This window comes from Magnolia sinica, chromosome 11 (assembly GCF_029962835.1).
Source record: "Magnolia sinica isolate HGM2019 chromosome 11, MsV1, whole genome shotgun sequence".
Lineage (NCBI taxonomy): Eukaryota > Viridiplantae > Streptophyta > Magnoliopsida > Magnoliales > Magnoliaceae > Magnolia > Magnolia sinica.
Genome location: NC_080583.1, coordinates 18831852 through 18855603, shown reverse-complemented (window position 1 = coordinate 18855603; position 23752 = coordinate 18831852). Strand labels below are relative to the sequence as shown.

The following is a 23752-nucleotide window of genomic DNA, read 5'->3' as shown; positions in this document are numbered from 1 at the left end:
TTTGGAAAAGTGTAATGATTGCTTGTTGGAGTCCACCATTTTCTCATCAACAATAATTGGGGGTGGAACCTACACCTCTGCTTCATCAACAGGAACTAGGAGAAGGCACAGACTTTTTCCTTATCAACAACTGTAGGGTGGACACCACATGGTTTCTTCATCAACAGGAATGGGAGGCGAAGCCCATGCATGAATGTATTCATCATCAACAAAAATTAGGAGGCGAACCCACTTTTTCTTCTTTGACATTTCAGAGCAGACCCTCGCAGATCCTCTTTGTCAACAAAAGCCAAAAGCACACCCACACATGTATCTTCTTCATCAACAAAAAGTAGGAAAAGACCCTTCAACATGTTTTTCCATCAGAAAAAGCTCACATTATTAGTATTGACATGCTTAAACAGTAACTGCTTACATCTGAAGTGTACATCCTCACAAAAATAATACAACCCTTCTCTATGAAGGGGAAATTTGATGACAATGGATGCTCACATGTGCGTGTGTGTGCATTACACATCTTCATCTCAATGCTTAATTCTCATTGTGAGTTGCTGCTGCATTCAAGGAGTTGTTGCAGAAATAATTTTCAAATGGATACAAAAAAGGTTGCTGATACTCGTGCGAAAGAGGAAGCAGTGAGAAGGTCACTCACCGTGGATTCCTTGTTGCCTCTCCCTTAATGTTGTTTTGTTCTCACCCTTTTCTCTCTCTTTATAAAGCTTTGGTTATCTTTAAAAGATGGGGATAAAAAAAGGAAAAAGAAAGAAAGAAAGGAAAAGAAAAAGAAGAGATTTTTTTTTTTTTTTTTATTTAATGAAAGCTGAATCTTCTTTTGGTTATTAAAAGATAAAATGTCTTCTTTACATAGCCAGGCAAGGAAAAGCAGATTGCAAGCATTATAATATTGTATTAGGTTTTAACTTCTTTCAACATGTTAATGGTCACATCCCTTGTTGGTTCTGTTTATTATATGCAATTTCTTAGATGACTTGATGCTTGTTTGTTCCTATAGAAGATCTCATGTGCTTGTTAGCCTAAAGCTGCAAATGTTATTTTCCACAATTGATGCACCGACATCGCATGGGTTCTTGAAAGTGAAGGCACTTTTGTCGTTGCTCATGCCGATGGAAACTTATATGTGTATGAAAGAGTAAGTCCTAACATTGGCCAATAGCTAGCTTTCTTTTAACAGTTTGTGAATCTACATGGACTGCATGATACTTAAGTTTCTTATTTGTCTTAGAACAAGGATTGCATTGGCGATTCTTCATTCCCTATCATCAATGACCAATCTCAGTTTTCTGTTGCACATGCATGGTCCAACAAGGTAATTTGGCCCTGATCTTTTCCAGCCATTTTGAGTTGTCAAAATATATCATCAGCCCTGGTGCATCAAATCAAATGAGTGCCAGTTAGACAATTGTTTTTGCACCATGCATCTAGGTACTAATATCTTTTGACCTTTCAAAAAACAAGCCTAGATTTTGTTCTAACTGAATATTAAGATGCATGTTTGCATTTTTAGGAATAATAAATTTTCCCTTAATGGGGCCTAAAAGCACATATCGTTGACTCAGGGAAACATGGAGAAAATTGTGGATCCATCCATCCATCATGATGCGTGCATACACACATTCACAAACACACCTCATCCATCCATCCGTGCAAGCATACATACATCCATCCATACTCCATCCATTCATGCATGCACATACACATAAAAACATGGATTTCATCATACAACCATGCACTCATTAAAAAATGAAATGGAAAATCAGGTTGCTTGTTTTAAAAACCAGTTACTTCCATTTTTTGTTTTTTAAAGACTAGAATTTATTCCTCATTGTGGCAGGCATACACGAACAAGCTGGAGAACAAGGTTTCACATCTGGAAGAAGAGAATGAAAGGCTCAAGAAGCAGAAGGTTGGCATTTCATCTCTCCTTGCGAATTTTTTTTTTCTAAATGGGGTTGCAGGACCATACAGAGTTGGTTATATCTAAGTTTTCCTAAGAATTAGATTGTGTTTGTTTTCCTTTCGGTTACATTTTAAGGCATCTTATGTTAAAAAAGCTAGGATTCAGTGGCCTTATTGTTGTTTTTTGTTTGTTTTTCATTAGTTTCTCATAGCAAGTTGCGATTTTGGTTCGTTTCCTTTTGCTATTGAAATGCTAGGAATTTACTTAGCATTTAGAAACTGCAGGCGACTCCTTGTTTATTTTTCTTTGTTGGATAGACTTGGTAGAAGAGAAGTATCTTCTCGCAGCTTCTTAAGGTCTGCTTCAAGGATCTTTTTTTTCTTGGTTGCCAAAATTCCTATCTAGGACCCTATCTTGTGCAAGTGAAAATTCCATCTTGTCCATTATCACCACCTCTATCATGGTCCTGTTAGAGTATCTAAGGGCCCGTTTGGCCGGGTGGATTGGAAGGGATTGAATGGTATTAGGATGGATGGCATGGATTTCTAGGTAATGATGGTGTTGTCAGTGGATTGTCTTGAGATCCATGGGATTGCTATATCCAGTCTGTTTGGCACACCTGGCCAATCTGGGGATTAAACCTTCCCATCCCTTCCAATCCCACGAACCGAACATGTCCCAGGCAAATTTGAACGAATTAGGGTGGATTGGATGGGATTTAAAGGTAATGATGGTGTTGTCAGTGGATTGTCTTAAGATCCATGGGATTGGGATCAGATTACCGACTCTGTTTGGCACGCCCGGCCAATCCCGGGATTTAACTTCCAATACCATCCAATCCCTTCCAATCCGATCGGCCAAACGGGCCCTAAGGTAAATTAATGGAATCTTATGAATATGAATGAACTGAATCAATCATATTTATCATCTACATTCTGACTGTTGAGTTTTCTTATTTCTTCAGGTTTTGGATGCTTCTTGTACATGCCTAACTTGTAACGAAATCCACTTCAAGAATATCAGGTGATGACTTTTGTTTGCTTTTTCTTTCTAAACTTTTTTATACTTGGTGTGTTTTTCTTACTGGTTTTCTTTTACAAGGCCAATTTTTGTTTCCTTTGTTGCTTATGATTTGCAACACCTGCCAGCAAGCAATTGAGTAGGGGTTGTATTATGGTGCTTGTAAGCCTTGTAGCACCGTATAGTTTGATACAATGACAATTTATTAATGTGATTGAAGTTCCAATTGAAGGCAAATCATTAAGAAAAAAGGAAATTAAAAAAGAAAGAGGAGAGAAGAAAAGTTCCAATTGATACAATGACAAATTTATTTTTTTACTGTGACACTTTCCCAACTATAGAGGTGACTTGTGAAGTTGATTGTCCTCTTATTTTCTTGTTTATCATGGGCCTTGATTGTTTATAAAGGTTCAAGTCTTCAACAAATAGAAGGCTTGGTTCTGCAGCACTCTACAGCTCCAAGCAGTATAATCTCAATGTTATGCCACTTACCGAATCAGCTATATGCTTCTCAGCCCATTGCAAGGAAACTTCTCAGGGAGGAATTTAGGCTCATTGCAAGAAAAGGGCCTACATCACACATAGTGGACGCGTGATCATGGCCAGTGAGGTTGGTGTTGTAGACATTTGTCAGAAGATGTGGCTAGGAAAGGAAGACATTTGATCGGTCTAGAAGGGGACCATACTGAAATAGTTCATGTGAAAGGCTAGGAAAGGAAGACATTTATAATTTGTTTTGAAAACTTTAAATAGACGATTAATTGTTTTGTTGATATTGTGCTAATTGTTGTCTTGATGAATGTTAGATTATCGGGTAATTCAAATTCTTGTCATTCAATCATAGGTTTTTGATAGTTATGCAGATAGAAATTTGATAGTTAGATTGATGGAGATTTAATTGTAGGACAACAATTATAGGAAAGGATTAGTCAGAATCAATAGGAATTTGTGTGAAAGGATTAGTAAAGAATCAAGAGGAATTTCTATTATCGGCACTTTTACCGGCGTTTTTCAAAGATTTTTATCGGCGTTTCTCTAATCTTTTAAAAGCACTTGTTACATTTTTACCGACGTTTTTAGTACCTTTAGCGGCATTTCTAACAAAATTTACATTCGTTTCTTATCACTTTAACGGCGTCTTTATAGTTTTTAGCGGCATTTTTTATCGCTTTTAACTAGCGTTTGTCGATGTTTGTACAATTTTTACCTATGCTTGGAGGTTTTTTAGTGGCGCTTTTACTGTTTTTCCCGGCGCTTTTATAGTTTTTAGCGGCAATCACAGAAGCGCCGCTAAAGTATAGAAAGCGCCGCTAAAGAACTATTGGCGGCGGCCGTTAAAAATGCTGCTAAAGTCGACTATTGGTGGCGGCCGTTAAAAACGCTGCTAGAAATAGGAGACCGCCGGTAAAAGATACAGCAACGCCCCTTTAGTGGCACATGCTCGACTGCCGGTGATTCTTCTACCGACGGTTTTTTGGACTTTTAGGGGCGGATTCGGCCGCCGGTAAAGGTCATTTTTCTTGTAGTGACAATATTATGAAAGCACATAAAAGGCAAGATACTATCATCTTAAATCAAGTAAGCTTAAAGGAGAAAACCTCACCTTTGTTTGTCAAATCATCCCCTACTAAAGTTAAATGCTCAAAGACGCACTTTAAGAATCAAGATCATATTTTTATCCTAATCCACCTGGTTTGAATTGGTTAAGGTGAATGTCAGATTTAACTAGGCTTAGTGAATATGAGAAACTTGAATTAATATTATAGCCTAGATGTGCTATATATTGCCTACATTGCTGAGGTTCAGCTTAAAAGGTTTAGGCATGTTCTTCCACTGAGTTGGCTTGGTCTGATACAGTGGAGTTTCTCCACTTCTATTGCCGAAAATTGAAGGGTAAAGGAAAGAAAAATAAAAGAACCCAGACTTGAGCCTTACTCGGGCAACAACTCAACAAGTTGTTGCACACACCGGCTTCTCTTCTCCTCTTCTTTGCTACTTGGTGGTTGATCGAGATTTGCTCCAATAGGCTTTTGTTCTCGCTCAGACTGGTGTTATCTTCTAGCGCCTGTCCTTCTCTCACTCTCATTTCTTTCTCTCTTGCTCGCTCTTTCTCTCATTTTGTTATGCTGGAAGGCCTATAGGGAGGTGTCTTTTATAGAGTTTCTAGCAAGGCCATTAGAGGGGTTTCCAATTTTGATAACAACAACGTGCGGAGTTGCTCCATAAAAACCGCACGCACCTACGTTCGGCTGGCCGTTTTTAGACCGTGGTGTTCTCCTTTCTCTCTTTCATTCTCAGAAATCTTCTTTCAGACTACCGAGCATGGTCATGATTGGATGGGACTGGAGGATTGAGGTCGGATGACCTTCTTTGGCCGTTATCTTCCTGACGAAGAGGATGACCTGCGTTAATGGTGGGTTTTATCATGGCCAACCATCTCTCGAAATGGTTCAACTGGGTGGTCCGAAATGCTTTCTTAGTGCTTGCTGGGCCACCAGATCGAAGGTCTCAATCTCTCTGGTGGGTTTCCTTTCTCGTCAAATTGGCAGTTTCCCATACGTTGCCACAACCGAGTCCGCAAGAATCGGCGATCTAATGTGTGTAACATCCCCCGGTTCTTCTGGACTTCCAAGCCTGGGTTGGAATCCTCCCTGGAAGAGTTTGGACAATTGGGATGGGGTAATGGGTTGTGTAAGAAGGTGTAGGACGGAGGAAAGATCGCAAGTCGCAATTTCCACATTGTTACAGCACAGGGAGGGTCGACTTGAATGAGTTGCTAGATCAGGTGGGGTCCACTTGTGATATCGCTTGAGGAAATCCACTCCCTTCATTTGTTTTGTGTAGTAATGTTAGGCCATGGGCCAAAATATGAAGTAAATCAGAGTTCCGAATAGCTCACATGATCATTTGGTGGTAAGCCGATGCTCACCATTGGACTAAGCTAATATGGGAAGTCAGTTAAGTGTGATTGCATGTAACTTCTTGATTTTATTTACATGTGATAGGTGGGGTCCACTTGTTATGTCCTTTGAGAGATCCTCACCATTCATCTGATTTGTGTGATGGTACTAGGTCGTGGGCCAAAATATAGGATGGATCCAAGTCCCATGTGGGCCACACACTGTAAAAACGTGTGAGTGAAAAACTCAACGTAAAACCTTCTGTTGAAATACACATTGCTATGTATATAGAGCTTGGTTTTTAACTTACGACATTGCCCTTCTTTTTCCTTTGAACTTCTCCTGTTCGAAATTCCTAACTGCATCGGCCATATGTGTGTAGTATTTTTGGTTATGTTATTAAGGAACACATAACGAAGAAGCTATTTTGTGTGTAGTATTTTTGGTTATGTCATTAAGGAACACATAACGGAGAATCTATTATGTGTGTAGTATTTTTTGTTATGTTATTAAGGAATAACAGGTTCAATGTTGCGGCAACCAGAAATTTCAAAATAACTTTAAAATACTTACACTAAGGAAATATTCAAATCGCAAGATATCTTTCTCTATGTATAATAACTATTCTTCACCTCTGGTAGATATCTTTCTATTGTTTTAGAAACTAGGGGGGGATGGATGAGATTTGTGGTTTTTTGAAAAAAAATATTTCAAAATTTTGGGATTTTGCTACCAAAACGATTTTTGGGAATTTCAAATGGAAAAGTGCGATGTGTGCTTCTATCCCACATCGGAAATGATAGGAGAAGATTTGGAGTTTATATGTGGATATGCGTGTAGTATTCTTACTTGAAGCTTTGGAGATTAAGACGCTTGGGTTGTGTGTTCCAATGCTAACACACGCATGCATGCTCGTGCACTTGGGTACGGCACGATCGTGGGCATGAGCAACGGTGGGGGCATGGGTAGTGTGGCTGTAGTGGTGCTAGTTAGCGCACTTTGTTTGCGCTCGCGCTTAGGCATGGGCATAAGCGTGGGCGTAGGCGAGGGCGTGGGTAATGTGGTTGTAGTGCACTTTGCATTTTGCACATCCGCAGAGTAGTCGCCCCCTCGTGACCTTACGCAAGACGGTGTGAGTGGTTTAATAAGAGCCTAGGCGCGATGGATCTGAAATGAGTCAGGGCTTTATAGGCGATTGAGAATGGTTGGATTTTTAATTCGAGACGGTTAGCCTTTCTGAAAATGGGTAGCTGCCTTAAAAGCTACAATGGTCTAAAAACAGACGGGACATGATGATCCAACGATCAGATCTTCCGATCCAACGACCAGAGACAACTGAAATTAATGATCAATGATTAGAAACATTTTTCAAATGTTCTGAACCATTGATGGCCACCAAGCAACTATCCACTCTTTAGTGCCTATATAACTGGACCATTCCAGTTCAAATTTCATCAACTTGAACAGAAATCTCTCCCCTTCCATCAAATCCTCCGTATAAAATCTCTTTCTTAAAACATTGTAAACACATCCGCTATTTGATTCTGCCAGAAGATCTAATGCGTCGAATTGTTCCCAAGTGGACCCATTGTGATTGCAGCACACCAGATGCAGATGGACTTGTTTTATTTTGGAAGCAATTCACTTGTAATCTATCAGCAATTAATAAGGGGGCGAATCACGCTTAAAGAACAACATATATTTTACGTAATTCATAATAGTGAAATGAAATAACCGAACTTTATGTCATGTTATTTTTCATTTTTCGGTATTTCCAAAGCATTTTTCCAACATCCAGTGACGCTGACTCTACTACGTGGGCCTGTTTGGGCAAAAGATCATGCGCACAGCTTCGGGTGAGATGCGGAAACGAGCCACGTGGGTGAGAGACCCTAATTAAAGTGCCTGTTGATGTATGCATACATCCACACCGTCCATCTGTTTTCACGGCTTATTTTTGGTCAGTGCTCTATGGGCCCACCAAATGTTTGTGTTTCATCCATGTCGTGCAAATATTTTTCTAGATTATTTTACGGCATGAGACCGAAAATGAGGTATATCATAATTTCAAGTGGACCACGTTATAGAAAACGGTGTTGACTGAACTTCAACTGTTAATAACTTTTTGGGACCATAAAAGTTTTGGACAAGCTGATCTTTGTTTTTTACCTTCATCTAGGCCTGTATGACATAATCAACAGATTGAATGTCAAATAAACAGTACAATGGGACTCAGGAGGATTTTAATGGTTGATATCTAATCAGTATTGTTTTCCTTATGATTGAACCACCTGATATTTATATTCTTTTCATTTTTTTTGTTTCAACTGCTAAAATGATACGTAAAAATGGACGATAGAATGGATTAAACGCATACATCGCGGTGGAGCCCACGGAGCACCGACCAGCAGCCACCGGGCTAGTACTAGCGAACCCCATAGAGTTTGCGTACTGAGTTACTCAGTACGCAATCGGCTTCCGGCAGGACTATACCACGTCACTAAATGCTGGACATCGACATGACATTGTCAGGTCCCAATTGGCTGAACCCACGTTCCACTGCATCTGGCAGCATGGGTGAAATTACTGGCAAGACTATGTATCCACCGTGCTACTCTTTTTCATTTTGTACAAGTGCAGCATACGGCTTATGATCCAAATTTTTAGTCTAGTAGGTCCCACTGTGGATGGACGATGCACCGAAAATAATCTCAATATGCCAGCCATAACATATGAAATTCTGACCTTTAAATCAACAGTGAATACAAAAATAAAGCAATAGTCATCGTTCAAACTGGAAAAATGTTCAAAGTTGGTGGCCAGGCTCCTCCAATCTGTGTCAAACTATGTGAATGGCCTATTGACCCTGGATTACATCATATGGACAATCCACATGACCGGACCATGGGATTCACTTGCACAAACTGAACACCTACCGATACCACACAATATTTTTCAGTGAGGCCGACTTTACTTCAGTCGCTCAGTGGGCCCTTTAACAGTATCTTGAGAGCAAATTTGGGAAAACGGATTGGCTACTGCCCCTGACACCAGCCAATGGCTGATGGTCGGTGCTCTGTGGGCCCCATCATGATGTATGTGTTTCATCCATGCTGTCCATCTATTTTTACAGATCATTTTATAGTATGAGACAAAAAATGAGATATATTCCAATCTCAAATGGACCACATTACAGGAAACAGTGTTGAATGAGAGTACCATCAAAAACATTTTAGGGGCCACAAAAGCTTTGGATCAAACTGATTTTTGTTTTTTCCTTTCATCTGGGCATGTATGACCTACTCAACAGATTGGATAACAAATAAACAGTACAGTGGGCCTTAGGAAGATTTTAATGGTGGATATCCAATTACTATTGTTTTCGTGTGGTGTGGACTACGTTAGATTCATGTAACTCTAATTTTTGTGATCAAGCCCTAAAATGATCTTTAAAAATGGATGAAACACATACATCATGGTAGGGACCACAGAGCACCAACCACCAGGCACGGGGCTCGTGGCAGGGGGAGTAGCCAATCCGTTCCCAACTTTGGAGGGGGCTCTAGAGCCATCCATGTTTTTTTTTTTTCTCTCTCTTCCTAAGGGGTACAGAGCCACCATTGTTGAATTAAGTAAACAAGTGTACAGCCAATCGGGCATACCCGGATACAAAAAGGCCAACCGTTCGTGCCTATCACATGTTGAAAAACAAACTATGGGATGAAAGGAGAGGGGAGCCAGGGCAACAAGAGCGGAGGGAGGCAGGGCCAGCAACAACAGGGATCAGCCGTAGAGAAGCGAAATCAGCAGCTGCTGTAGATTGGAGCAGGAAGAGCTAGCAGCGCCCAGAGATCGACATTATCAAGGTGGCCAAAAACATATAGGTAGGCAGCCAGAAAATTGGAACCAGTATTAGCATCAGGCAAGGGCGCAAGGATCAAGCTGAGAGAAAAGAGGGGCAACTGGGCCAGAAAAAATGGCCTGAAAAATGGGCCAGGCAGAGGCAGATTAGTTGATCCCTTTCTTAACTTGATAGTGTCTGATGAGACCTACCCCTGTTTTGTTTAGGACCATGGATCCTCTGATGGGCTTGGGAAGCTTAGCGCAATTAAGGAAGAGCTTATTAGAGGCGCCGTTGCTTGCGATATTGGTGAGACTATCTGCCACAGAATTACCTTCCCTGTATGTGTGGTTGAATCTAAGATTGAGGCCTAGAGAGAGCTGAATGATTTCTAGATGGTACCAGAGTTCCTAGCCGCATGAGCCGGAGTAGTTGAAGACAGCTTCGAAAAGAGTACGGGAATCTGTTTCGACTATGATGAAGGAAAGCCCCATATCCTTGTAGAGCTTAAGGCCATCAACCATCGCTCTGGCTTCTGCTACCATGTTAGAAACCTGGCCGTAGTTGTTGTGGAAGGTGAAGATTAGATTCCTTGCAATATCTCGACAAATACCACCTCCACCACCAGCCCCTGGGTTTCCCTGAGCCGAGCTGTCAATATTCAGTTTACTCCAGTTCCTGGTTGGTCTTACCCATGTTACAATCTTGGCCTTGACAACTGGAAAATAGGGGGAAGGGGAAGCCATGATGGAACCTTGGAGAGCTTCCCCAATCCATTTCGAATTGCTAGCGTTAGTAAGTTGAGTACCAATTTCCAAAAGTCAGTTTGAAACTCTGCTAATAATGGGGCCAGTGTAGAAGTGTCTATTCTCAAATCTGGCTCCATTTCTACTGAGCTAAATCTCCCATATTATGATATATGGGGCGAGCCCCCTAAGAAATTTTCGGGCTGAGGATCTAGATGCTGAAGCAGTCCATTGTTGGATCTGGGATTGGATGGGTTGGTTGGGGTCGATGGGGATTTGGAAGAGGCAAGCAAAGTGGTTCCAAACTTGTACAGAAATCCCGCCATGGCAGAGGAGGTGATGTAGGTCTTCCACATGAGGTGCGGGGACTTGTGGAAGCATGTTGCCATGATTGGTCCTAGACTACTGGATCTGCCTGGAAGGATAGGCTGAAGTTTGGAGTGAAAGGCTTAAGTGAAGAGGTTAGGGAGGATGGGCGTTGCTGCTACAGTCCTGCAGTTGGTGGGCGTTGATACGCAACAAGTGTAGGTTGGAGCAAGGCAGGTTGATAAAATAGTGGTTGCTACTGGCCATGGGAGGGCATTGGTCCTGCTGATGGGTGTGATGGTAGGGGTGGACGTGTTGGGGGCCTGCTGGAATTTGTATAGAAACTGGGTCAAACAGAGATGGACGAGCTGCGGGTGGTTAGGGTAGAAGGGAATCAATAGGCAAGGCAGTTGTGTCACCAGTAGGTTGGTCACAGCAGACAAAAACAGAGGCCGGGCTAATCCCAATATCTTGGGAGGGGGGAGAAATTTGTTCCATGCCCATAGAGCCCAACGTCATTTGGGTCTGGTTATGCAAATAGCATTCCGGGCTGATTTGGTTGAGAACTGGCCATTCGGTGATAGATTCCAGATAAGTTTATCTCTCCGATCCGATTTGAAAACATCGCTATGAATGATATCATTGATGGCTTTGGCTGTGAGAATGTCTTGAACTTGGGCCAGATTTGAAAACACCACTATGAAGGATATCATTGATCGCTTTGGCTGGGAGAATGTCTTGAACTTGGGCCAGATCCCAGTTGCCAGAAGAATCCCAAAAGTTAGAGAGGATTTCATCTTTGTAGTGGGGCTGTGGTGGAGAGATTGCTGCACCAATCAGTAGACCTTTTCTTGTCCAATTTTGGAGCTAAAACTTGACGTCCCCTTTTCCAACTAACCATCTAGAATTGAGAATAATGAATGAAAGCTTGCTTTTGATGTCTTTCTAAATACTTGAACCGAAGTTCCTACTAAGCTTAATGTGGTTAAGATGCCTCTACATATATTTAGCTTAAAAGAGTTTAGCCCAAACTGATTTTCCTTGTATCAGGCACCAAGCCATCTTGCAGGGAAAGGCTCGTATGACTTCGCTTATCCGATGGATCCTTAGGCCCCCCTTGGTTACCGGCTAACACATCTCTGCCTAGCTAACCTAGTGGTGTTTCTTGGAGCCTTCCGGGGATCCCTAGAAGAAGTATGCAATTGTTTTTTCAATGAGCTTGATGGCTTTCTTTGGGATGTTAACTGCTGAGAGGATATGCATTGGAATTCTCGATAGAACGTGTTTGGTAAGAACTAGCCTGGCTGCCTAGTTCAAAAGCTTTCCTTTCCAGTAGGGAATCCTACGTTCAATCTTCTGGATGAGAGGAATCAGGTAGATGTATCGGATCCTTCCTTTGAGGAGAAGGACGCCAAGGTAAAGGATGGGAAGCGTCGATGACTAAAAGCCCTAGATGTTTGTTATTTGCATGGCTTTTACAGGTCTTGCTCTTTTTGGGAGGATGAAGTAGCTTTTGGACAAATCGAGTTTCTGTCCGGACATCTCCTCATATGACTGGATGAATGATATGAGAGACCGAATCGAAGAGGCCCTGGCATTCAAAAAGATTATGGTGTCATTAGCAAATAAGAGACGGGAGATGAAGGGGCAGTTCCTAGGGAGATTGTATGGGAGGCATTTCCCAACAAGGAAGAACTCCTTCAGGCCTCTACTGAGAACCTTTGCCGCAATGACTAATATTACTGGAGATAGAGGATCTCCTTGGTGGAGGCCTCTGGAGGACTGAAAGAATCCATACGAGTTCCCATTGATAAGGATGGAGAACCAGCATCCCTCCCAGCATTGCTTAGGTATCTGAATCCAATTTGGATGAAAGCCAAATTTGAGGAGGACAGCATAGATGAATGACCATTCCATCTTATCATAGGCCTTCTCCATGTCAAGTTTAATGATGATATTGTTTCCATGGGCTTTCCGATCTATGCACTACATGAAAAATGAAAAAAAAAAGGATGGATTTCGGGACGGTTCTAGACCGCCTCTAAAATTGCTTAGTTTAAAGAGGCTTTAGAGACGGCTGTAAACCGTCTCTAAAATTTTGGACGGCCCCTGACCGTCCTTAATAGTCTTAAAAATTTGAACGTCCATAAATCATTTAAGACAGTCGTTGACCGTCTTATATGCGGTCATTTGAGACGGTCATTGGCCCTCCGCATTAGAGATGGTCTTTGACCGTCTTATATGCGGTCATCTGAGACGCTCATTGGCCGTCTGCATTAGAGACGGTCATTGGCCGTCTTTTACTTATAATCTGAGACCGTCAAAGATTAGAGACGGTCCTTAACCATCTTATAGCCCTGCCAAGGCCGTCTCTATTAGAGACTGTCAAAGACCATCTCTATTAGAGACGGTCTTAAACTGTCTCTTTTAGAGACTGTAAAAGACTGTCTCAATTAGAGACGGTCCTAAACCGTCTCTACTGCTCAGGTAAAAAAATTAAGAAACTCAAAAAAATTATGAATTTTGAAAAAAATTATTTTCGAAGCTTAGAAAAATAATTAACAATGTTTAAGAAAAATTTAAATTTTGAAAAAAAAAAAACTGTAATTTTATAAAAATCTAGATTTTGAAAAAAAAAATTAAGAACTTTGAATAATGTTGATAATTTTGATAAAAAAAATGATATTTTGAAAAAGAAAATTTTAAAAATTAAACAAAATTGTGAAAAAATTGAGAAATTGTAAAAATATATATATTTTTTTAAAAAGAAAACTAGATTTTGTATTTTGACAAGAAAAATTAAAAAGTTATATAACAAAAGTGAGATTTAAAAAATGATATTTTGAAAAAGAAAATTTTAAAAATTAAACAAAATTGTGAAAAAATTAACAAATTGTAAAAGAAATATTTTTTTAAAAAAAGAAAATTAGATTTTGTATTTTGACAAGAAATTTTAAAAAGTTATATAACAAAAGTGAGATTAAAAAAAATGATATGTTGAAAAATAAAATTTTAAAAATTAAATGAAATTGTGAAAAAATTGATAAATTGTATATATATATATATATATATATATATATATATATATATATATATATATATATATATATATATATAAAAATAAAACTAAATTTTGTAAAAAAAAATGTTAAATTTATTTAGTTAAAAATGATATTTAGTTAAAAGAGTTTTGGATGTGGTTAAAACTTGGTCTGACCCCTCATCCAAGTGGGACACACATAATGAGTGGGTTGGATATGTGAATCACATTTAGGCAGGCCCAATATATGATTATGAATGTTTTAAAGAAACCTTTCTCCACTACATTTAAGAGAGTTACTCGTTACCTTCACCAGAGTAAACTCTGTGGGGTTCACCGTTATTTATTTATTTTATCCACTCCATTCATCCATGTTAACAGATAATTTGAGGTCTAAAGAACAAAAGGAAGCATATCCAAAGCTTAAGTGGACCACACCACAGGAAATAGTGTGATTGAACCTCTACCATTTAAAATTTCTTGGAGGCCATAGAAGTTTTGGATCAAGCTGATGTTTGTGTTTTCTATTCATTGATATATATTTTTGATATTATGAATAACCTTTAACTATTTTTGGACAATCTGATCAGTCCGGACATGAAGAGTAAATTACTTTAGATGTTAAAATCAAAATTCACTCAAATTGTTGATCAATCTTTTTTGCCCAATATAATTCTCATATGTAGTATGATCGAGGTGAGTAACTAGTCAAATTGAGGGTAATGATCAGTAAAATAGAGTGAATGGACCAGACATGTAAAATGGGCCCATCATGATGTGTATCGAACATCAACTCCGTGCATTTGATGTCTCCCCTTTAGCTTATGAGATATCTCAAAAATCATCCGTATACGAAACTCATGTGTTGATTACCATCTAAAACTATGTGAAGACATCTAAAAAAATATAAACAGTACAATATTGGATGTCATACCATTTTGGGGCCATAAAAGTTTTGGATCAAGCTGATTTTTGTTTTTTCCCTTCATCTGGCCCTGTATGACCTAATCAACATATTGGATGTCAAATAAATAGTATAGTAAGCCTTAGGAAGATTTTAATGATGGATATCCAATTACTATTGATTTCATGTGGTGTGGTGCACCTAAGATTTCTGTGGTAGGGTCCACTATAGATTTTTATCTGCCTCATTCTTTGGCTCATGACATAAAATGATATCTCAAAATGGATGGATGGTGTGGATATAACAAATACATCATAGTGAGGCCCACAAAACTTGGTGGATGTTGGTCGGTGCTCTATGGGTCCCACCATGATGTATGTGTTTCATCCAAGTGGGACACACATAATGAATGGGCTGGATCTATGAACCACATCTAGGTGGGCCCAATAAATGATTATTTTTAAGGTCATGGCCCACCATGGAATGGTGCATCTGATTGACGGGGCAGATCCAAAGTTCAAGTGGACCCACCATAGAAAAGAGTGGGATAGTGACACTCACTATTGAAACCTTCTTAGGGCCCGCTGCAATGTTTATTTGAGATCCAACCTGTTTATAAGTTAATACAGACATGGATGCAATTGAAAATTGGTCCGACCCCTCATCTAAGTGGGACACACGTAATGAGTGGGTTGGATATGTGAATCACATTTAGGCGGACCCAATATATGATTATGAATATTCTAAGGAAACCCCTCCATTATATTATGTGGTGTGACCCACATTTACACTGATGTTTGTGTTTTCCCTTCACTTATATTTTTTTGATATTATGAACATGTTGGATGACAAATAAACATTACTATGGACCCAAGGAAGGTATTAATGGTGGCAATCATTATTCCACACTGTTTTGTGTGAGCATTTGGTGGGGCCCACATGAATTTTGGATGTGTATGAAACTTGGTCTGACTCCTCATCCAAGTGGGACAAACATAATGAATGGGCTGGATCTATGAACCACATCTAGGTGGGCCTAATAAATGATTATAAATGTTTTAATGGGAGGGCAACCCTCTCAACTATAGTATGTGGTGTGGACCACCCAAGTCATGGATTGATTTTATTTTTAAGCTCGTAGCCCACCATGGAATGGTGCATCTAACTGATGGGGCAGATCCAAAGTTCAAGTGGACCCACCATAGAAAAGAGTGGGAATAATGATTTTCGCCGTTGAAATCTTCCTATGGCCCACAGTGATGTTTATTTGTCATCCAACCTATTCATGGGGCCCATTGGAATATATGTGTTTTATCTAAGCCGCCCATAAATTCTGATATATAATTTCAGTGGATGAGCCTAAAAAGTAAGTAGATTGAAGGTCTAAGTGGACCACACCATAAAAAATAATAAAAAATAAATTTCTATCGTTAATATTTTATCTGGTCCATTTACAGCTTTGATATGACTCCTTTTCTGGATCAACCCTTAAAATGATCATTTAAAATGAATGGACAAAGTAGATAAATAACATACATCATGGTGGGCCCCACAAGACCTAAAACTCAAGACTTAAAATGCCCTCCGTCACCCCCACCCTCAAAATATAATTGGCCCGCGCACGTCCCTCTCCCAAATCCCTCACTCTCACGCTCCTGCCCCTCCTAAAACCCAAACCCTCTCTCTCTCACCCGCCCCTCCCCAAAAACCCATGGTCAAATCGAGAGTCCTCGTCACTGCCATCCTTCTCGAATCTGACACAGGTGGTTTCTTCCTCATGGCTGAGAGAAGAAGCATACACCTACAACCATGACAATGGCTGCCACGGCTGAAGACGAAGAGGATGAGCGCGACAAGGTTTATAAGGCCATGTGTGGAGGCAAAAGAAACCCGATTGGGATGAATCGGAGATTATACACACTACCGGTGTTGGACAGAGCATCCATGGCTGCCTCCATCGATAACATAGGTAAGGGTATAGAAATCCCCAATTTGGGATTATCAGTTTTGAATCTGGGCTTTGAAATCACAAATCTGGAATCCCTAATTGAATGTCTGCATTTAGGGGTTCAAATCCCAAATCCCTAATTTAACTGGATTTAGGGATTTTGAATCTGAAATCCCTAATTAATCTGGATTTGGGGATCTGGATTCCGAAAGTCCCTAATTTCTTATTTCTAAAGTCAGGGATTCAAAAATCCCTGATTGACTCGATTGATTTAGGGTTTCGAATAATCCCAAATTTCTGATTTGGGGATTCTAAATTCAAAAATCCCTAATTGATGATTTGGGGATTCCGAGTTCAAAATCCATAATCTAGATGTCTTAATTTCTGAATTCAGGGAAAAATCCCTTAAAAAAAAAAAAACTAAATTCGAAATCCCAATTTGCCTGATTTGGGAATTCAAAAATCTGAAATTTTGAATATGAATCTATAATGGGTGACTCTGAATCTAATCACCCATGCCTTTACACAGTGGCTCTGATACCAACTATGGGAATTAATAGTGTTGGCCTAATCATCCATCTAATTTGGGCTATTTAATTGAATATGCACATGTGTTGGCTTGCCATTTATCTTGAATTTGATTTTTTTTTCATCACTCATTCCCATTTTCTGTTAGCAAATTACTGTGCCCCCAATTTGAACCTTTTGTGATAAGATATATCACATGTTAAATCTCGTTGACCTCCTTTGCATGCATCTTTTATAGCTTGTAGATGACAATGATTACTATACATATTCCATTAAAAAAAAATCTCTTATATGGAATTCATTTCTCAACTGTACTGTCTAATTTTATGTAAGCATCAACAGGCTGAAATTGTTCTCTCCAATGACATTGGGAACAGATTTATATAGAAGATTTGCAGTTTCCCTTACTCTAGAAATATAATAGTACAAGGACCTTTTACAATCCATCAAAATTAAATCTCTACTATCTTGTGAGTTGACCATCGTCAAGTCTTGCACTCATTGAAGGCCATGCCTGTTCTCTTACCCCCCAAGGAAGCTTTTTCTGGCTGTTCACTTGGTGAGTTGACCATCGTCAAGTCCCAAAAAACTTGATGCAATTGGTTGAAAACGAGGCAATGTCGGGTGTCAGTTTACATGAAAATTTTGTAATGTTGGGTTTTTTATATGTTGTGGACAGCTTTTTTGCTTTTAGAATTTGACACTGCACAATCGAGGCCCTAAACTTCCATTTCCTTGTAAAAGACTCTAACAACATTCCTTTTTCACCCATCAATGCTCCTAAAATACTTTCTAATATTTATGATCTTCTAAAATTTACTATAATATCTTGCAATTCTACTTTTGGGATTTTCATCCTAAAGGATAGGAAATATTTGCAGTTTCATCCTGATTTGAACCCATAAATATGCAATTCCAGCCCCTGCATCAATGCTTGGTTTGTTATAATTTGATATCATTTAAATATCCCACATTTAGCAATTTAGCTCTCTTGGACCTTTCTTTATACATTCTTGCAATAAATCACATGCATATAGCATGGTCATGGCATAAGTTATTTCTTACTTTATTTTCTAAACCATAACAATGCTTTCCAGAAGATGATCAATCTACATTTGCAAGGCCACGTACTGAAGATCTTAGTCTGGTCAGGAGTTCATCCAAAGCTATTGAATGCACCTTAAATAACAACATGCATGCATCTAATAAGCGTCTCATTGAATATTCAAGTCCTGTCAAGGTTTCACTGCCTGCTGGAGGTGGCAATAGTGAGAGATACCAAGGGTAATTATTAAAGATGGGAGTCCATTTAAACTCGTACAGGATTATGCTTCTGATGACAGTGCTGACGATGATAAAGGCACATGCCTAGAAGATGTCAGGCCCATAAGGGTTTCGCTACTAGTTACATAGGATATCTCATGTGTGAATGAAGATAAGAGGAACGATATGGATTCAAATTTAGATGTTCCACAACTAAAATATGATTCAACATTGCCACTGGGTTGACAGAAGCTGCCCAAAATTTAGAAGCACATTATGTGCAACGATATGGAGATGCTCATTATGCTATGGAGGCACATGAAGCTAAGAATAGCATGGGATCGAAATTGAGTGCTGATAAACATGATTTTTCACATGAGGAAGGAAAGAGCTTAGATGTGCAAAACGGACCAGATATGTTGTTTATATGTTGCTAACAGAAATTATGTGTCAGAGATTAAGATCTCTAATACATAATTACTGCTAAGTAAAATGAGGTGAACTCATTTTTAGGCATCTATCAGACAGGGTCTAAGCTTGTCTGACATAGCCCATCCATGCTAAACACAACTAAACGATGGTCTGGAACTGGTTCCAATGACAATAAGTACAAAGCAGCGCAGTCTCCAACATGGTTAATATTTATCTTCACACTACAGGAAAATACCCTTTTATGGGCTTTTCTTAGCATCTGCCCCTCTATCTGCATTATAAAACTTTTTGAATAGGAAGATTTTGTTTCATTTAAACAACAGGAATAAAAGATTCAAACACTAGGTTAGTTGCATCCAGCTAATGGAATCTTGTTTCTGATAAACAAATGATGCAAGAGGAGCAGCCTCTTCAGGTAATCTTTATGAGGGCTGCCTGTTGTTGTGATTATGACTACATGGTATGTTGTTTGACCTTACATATGTATTTATTTATGTTTTCAGCAGGTTGCAAGATGCACAAAAATAATAAACCAGAATTCTGAGGAAGCAAAGTATGTAATAAATGTTAAGCAAATTGCCAAGGTATATTTTCTATGCGATGTTTTGTTATTTCAGATTGGTATAACTTAAGACTCTTGGCACATTTTGATGGACCTAATTCTTTCTGTGCCCGCAGTTTGTTTTTGGTTTGAGCAATTAAGTTTCACCAACAGATATTGAAGAAGGCATGCGTGTCAGGTAAGTTCAATTTTTGACTCTATATATAGTTTCCATTATTTATTTCTTTGACTTTGTTTCCTCTTTTCTTTTGGGAAATGGCTTTCCAATGTTTTGTTTATCTTGGATTTAATTAGGATGTTTCATTCATGATAAGACATGCAATTGTAATTGACATGACTAATACTCTTTTACCCTGGCTTTGGGACCAGCCATGGTAGAGGCACACATTGACATCACTCACAGCGCAAGCCACCACTTCTTTTGAAAGATAGCAAGAAACTTTCATTGAAAGGCGTTGAGGTGGTGCCAAAAAACCTACACAAGCCATACAAGGCAAGAAGCACAAACCACCACTTGTAATTGCAAAAGCAGAATCCTAGTGTGGAAACATAGAACTGCACCAAAAATGAAAACTGGAAATGAAAAATCAAGGTAAATGCCTCTCATAAGGTCTACTTTATTTAGAGTAGAATTAGATAGATAAAAACTGATTACCAAAAAAAATCCTTTCCATATTAGTTTTGAAGGAAGATCCAGAATGCATTTAGCTAATGTTTTTGAAGTAGAAATTACATTATTCAAGAAGTGGGTAATGAGTATTTTAATTCGCATATAAGAATGCTTTTGCATAAGCATTTTTCCAATTCCAGGATAAGCGCCTGATGACCCAATGCCGTAAGGGTGATATAACATTCAAATTCATAAGTTACCAAGGATATTTGTGCATGTGTTGTTGTTTTTAGATACATGCATACCAAGACATGTATTCTATGTTATTATGTAAAACATCAATGATCAATAATATTTGTTGTGTCCCCACATGATATTTCGGTGATTGAACTAGTAATGATCCAAAGTAAAACAGATAACTCTAACTAATGTATTAACATTCATCACTAGGGACATGTTGTAGTCACAAAAATCACAAAGGTAAACTTATAAACTAAACCTATAACCTACAACATTAACCTAAACCTAAACCTATAACCTAAACCTAAACCATTGTTAGATATATTTTGTTCCTTTCTTTTCCTTGGACTCCACATTTCCAAACATGACCTAAAAAGTGCAGATAGTTTTGACGGTTAATTCCCATTTGATTAAAGCTTTATAAATTTATTTTATCCTTTTTTTTGAAAGGTAAATTCATTTTTTCTTATTCCTTATATTGTTTCTCAGTTATATTTGTGTTGGTTTCAGAGTACAGGTAGTGATAGAAATTGTTGGTCGATTGTGGCTTGTAAACAAAGGGATAAGTAACCAACAATACGAATATGGGAGGCCTTCCCCAGGTATCCAGATGCTTTTAAATATAATTATGTTGTTTTCAAATGTATTAGCTTGAAATTGATGGAGTAGACCCGGATGTGCGTCAAAGCTATCCGGATGTTGAGCGGGGGTCCCTAGAAGGTGAGAACTGCTGTTATGACCATGATGAAGCTGTCGATTTCCTATGGATAGCATTTGAGTGGCCTGGCCATTTGGACAAGCCATGTTTATGTATTTACTCAAAATTGATGGAGCAGACCCGGATGTGCGTCGGAGGTATCCGGATGTTGAGCGGGGATCCATGGAAGATGGGAACCGCTGTTATGACCATGATGAAGCTTTCCATTTCCTATGGACAGCATTGGAAGGGCCTAACCAATTGGAGCAGGCCGTGTTTATATCTGTATTTGCAAGGACCACACCCTTAACCTATAACCTAAACCTATTCTCAAATCCCAAAACCTATAACTACAACCTAAACCTATAACCTAAACCTATAACCTATAACCTATAATCTATAACCTAAACCTATAACCTAAACTCAATTCCCTAAACTTTAACCTACAACCTAACCTAAACCTATACTCATAACCTAAACCTATTCTCAAATCCCAAAACCTATAACCTAAACCTATAACATATAACCTATAACCTGAACCTATTACCTAAACTCAATTCCCTAAACCTTAACCCATAACCTAACCTAAACCTATAACATATAACCTATAACCTGAACCTATTACCTAAACTCAATTCCCTAAACCTTAACCCATAACCTAACCTAAACCTATACTTATAACGTCAACCTATTCTCAAATCCCAAAACCTATAACTATAACCTAAACCTTAACCAAAAAGCTATAAACTAATATAAACCTAAACCTATAACCTTAACCTAACCTAAACCTATAACCTTAACCTTAACTAAAACCTATAACCTAAACCTATTCTCAAATCCCTAAACCAAAACCTAAACCTATAACCTAAACTTATTCTCAAATCCCTAAACCTTTGACCTATAACCTAAACCTATAACCTATAACCTAAAACTAAACCTATAAGCTAAACCTAAAACCTAAACCTAAACCTACACTTATAACCTATAACCTAAACCTATAACCTGAAACCCAAACGTAAACCCGATCTCGAATCCAAACCCAATTTCCTAAGCCTAAGCCTTAATGTATTCTCAAATCCCTAAACCTAAACCTACACATAATCCTAATCTCAACTCCCAAACCTAAACCTAAACTAAAACTTGAATACCCAAACCTAAACCTGATCCTAAACTCGAACCTGATTTCCTAAACCTAAACTTTAACCTATTCTCAATTCCCTAAACCTATGGCTTATAACCTAAACCTAAACCTAAACCTAAAATCAAAATGTATTTGCAAATCCCTAAACGTAAACCTACACCTAATCCTAATCTCAACTCCTTAACATAAACCTAAACATAAACTTAAAAACCCAAACCTAAACCCGATCCCAAACCAGAACCCGATTTCTTAAACCTAAACATTAACCTATTCTCAATTCCCTAAACCTATAGCTTATAACCTAAACCTAAACCTATAACCTATAACCTATAACCTAAACCTAGAACCTAAATGTATTCTTAAATCCCTAAACCTAAACCTACACCTAATCCTAATCTCAACACCCTAACCTAAACCTAAACCTAAACTTGAAAACCCAAACCTAAACCCGAACGCGATTTTCTAAACCTAAACCTTAACCTATTCTCAATTCCCTAAAGCTATAGCTTATAACCTAAACCTAAACCTCAACCTAAATCTAAACCTAAACCTATAACCTACAACTTAAACCTAAACCTAAAACCTAATGTATTCTTAAATCCCTAAACCTAAACCTACACTAAATCTTAATCTCAACTCCCTAAGCTAAACTTAAACCTAAACTTGAAAATCCAAACCTAAACCCGATCCCGAACCCGAACCTGATTTCCTAAACCTAAACCTATTCTCAATTCCCTAAACCTATAGATTATATTCTAAACTGAAACCTAAACCTATACCTTAACCTAAACCTAAACATAAACCGATAACCTATAACCTAAACCCAAACCTTAAACCTAAATGTATTCTCAAATCCCTAAACATAAACCTACACCTAATCCTAATCTCAACTCCCTAACTGAAACCTAAACCTAAACTTGAAAACCCAAACCTAAACCCGATCCCGAACCCGAACTCAATTTCCTAAACCTAAACATTAAACTATTGTCAATTCCCTAAACATATAGCTTATAACCTAAACCTAAACCTAAACCTATAACCTATAACATAAACCTAAATCTAAAACCTAATGTATTCTCAAATTCCTAAACCTAAACCGATACCTAATCCTAATCTCAACTCCCTAACCTAAACTAAACCTAAACTTGAAATCTCAAACCTAAACCCCATCCCGAACTTGAACCTGATTTCCTAAACCTAAACCTTAACATATTCTCAATTCCCTAAACCAATAGCTTATAACCTAAACCGAAACCTAAACCTAAACCTAAACCTAAACCTAAACTTATAACCTAAACCTAAACCTAAAACCTAATGTATTCTCAAATCCTAAAACCTAAACCTACAGCTAATCCTAATCTCAACTTCCTAACCTAAACCTAAACCTAAACTTGAAAACCCAAACCTAAACCTGATCTCGAACCCGAACCCGATTTCCTAAACCTAAACCTTAACCTATTCTCAATTCCCTAAAGCTATAGCTTATAACCTAAACCTTAACCAAAACCTAAACCTAAACCTACAACCTATAACCTAAACCTAAACCTAAAACCTAATGTATTCTCAAATCCCTAAACCTAAACCTACACCTAATCCTAATCTCAACTCTCTAACCTAAACCTAAACCTAAACTTGAAAACCCAAACCTAAACCCAA

The 23752-nt window shown here is 38.5% G+C and overlaps 2 long non-coding RNA genes across 2 annotated transcripts; both read left to right on the top strand.

Moving 5' to 3' along the window:
• Nucleotides 1-1210: 1210 nt before the first annotated feature.
• Nucleotides 1211-3756, top strand: LOC131218286 (uncharacterized). Its single transcript, XR_009157609.1, has 4 exons — nt 1211-1327; nt 1853-1924; nt 2883-2941; nt 3347-3756. It is a non-coding gene; the product is annotated as an uncharacterized LOC131218286 (long non-coding RNA).
• Nucleotides 3757-18966: 15210 nt separating this feature from the next.
• Nucleotides 18967-19641, top strand: LOC131218290 (uncharacterized). Its single transcript, XR_009157613.1, has 3 exons — nt 18967-19261; nt 19353-19430; nt 19550-19641. It is a non-coding gene; the product is annotated as an uncharacterized LOC131218290 (long non-coding RNA).
• Nucleotides 19642-23752: the final 4111 nt, after the last annotated feature.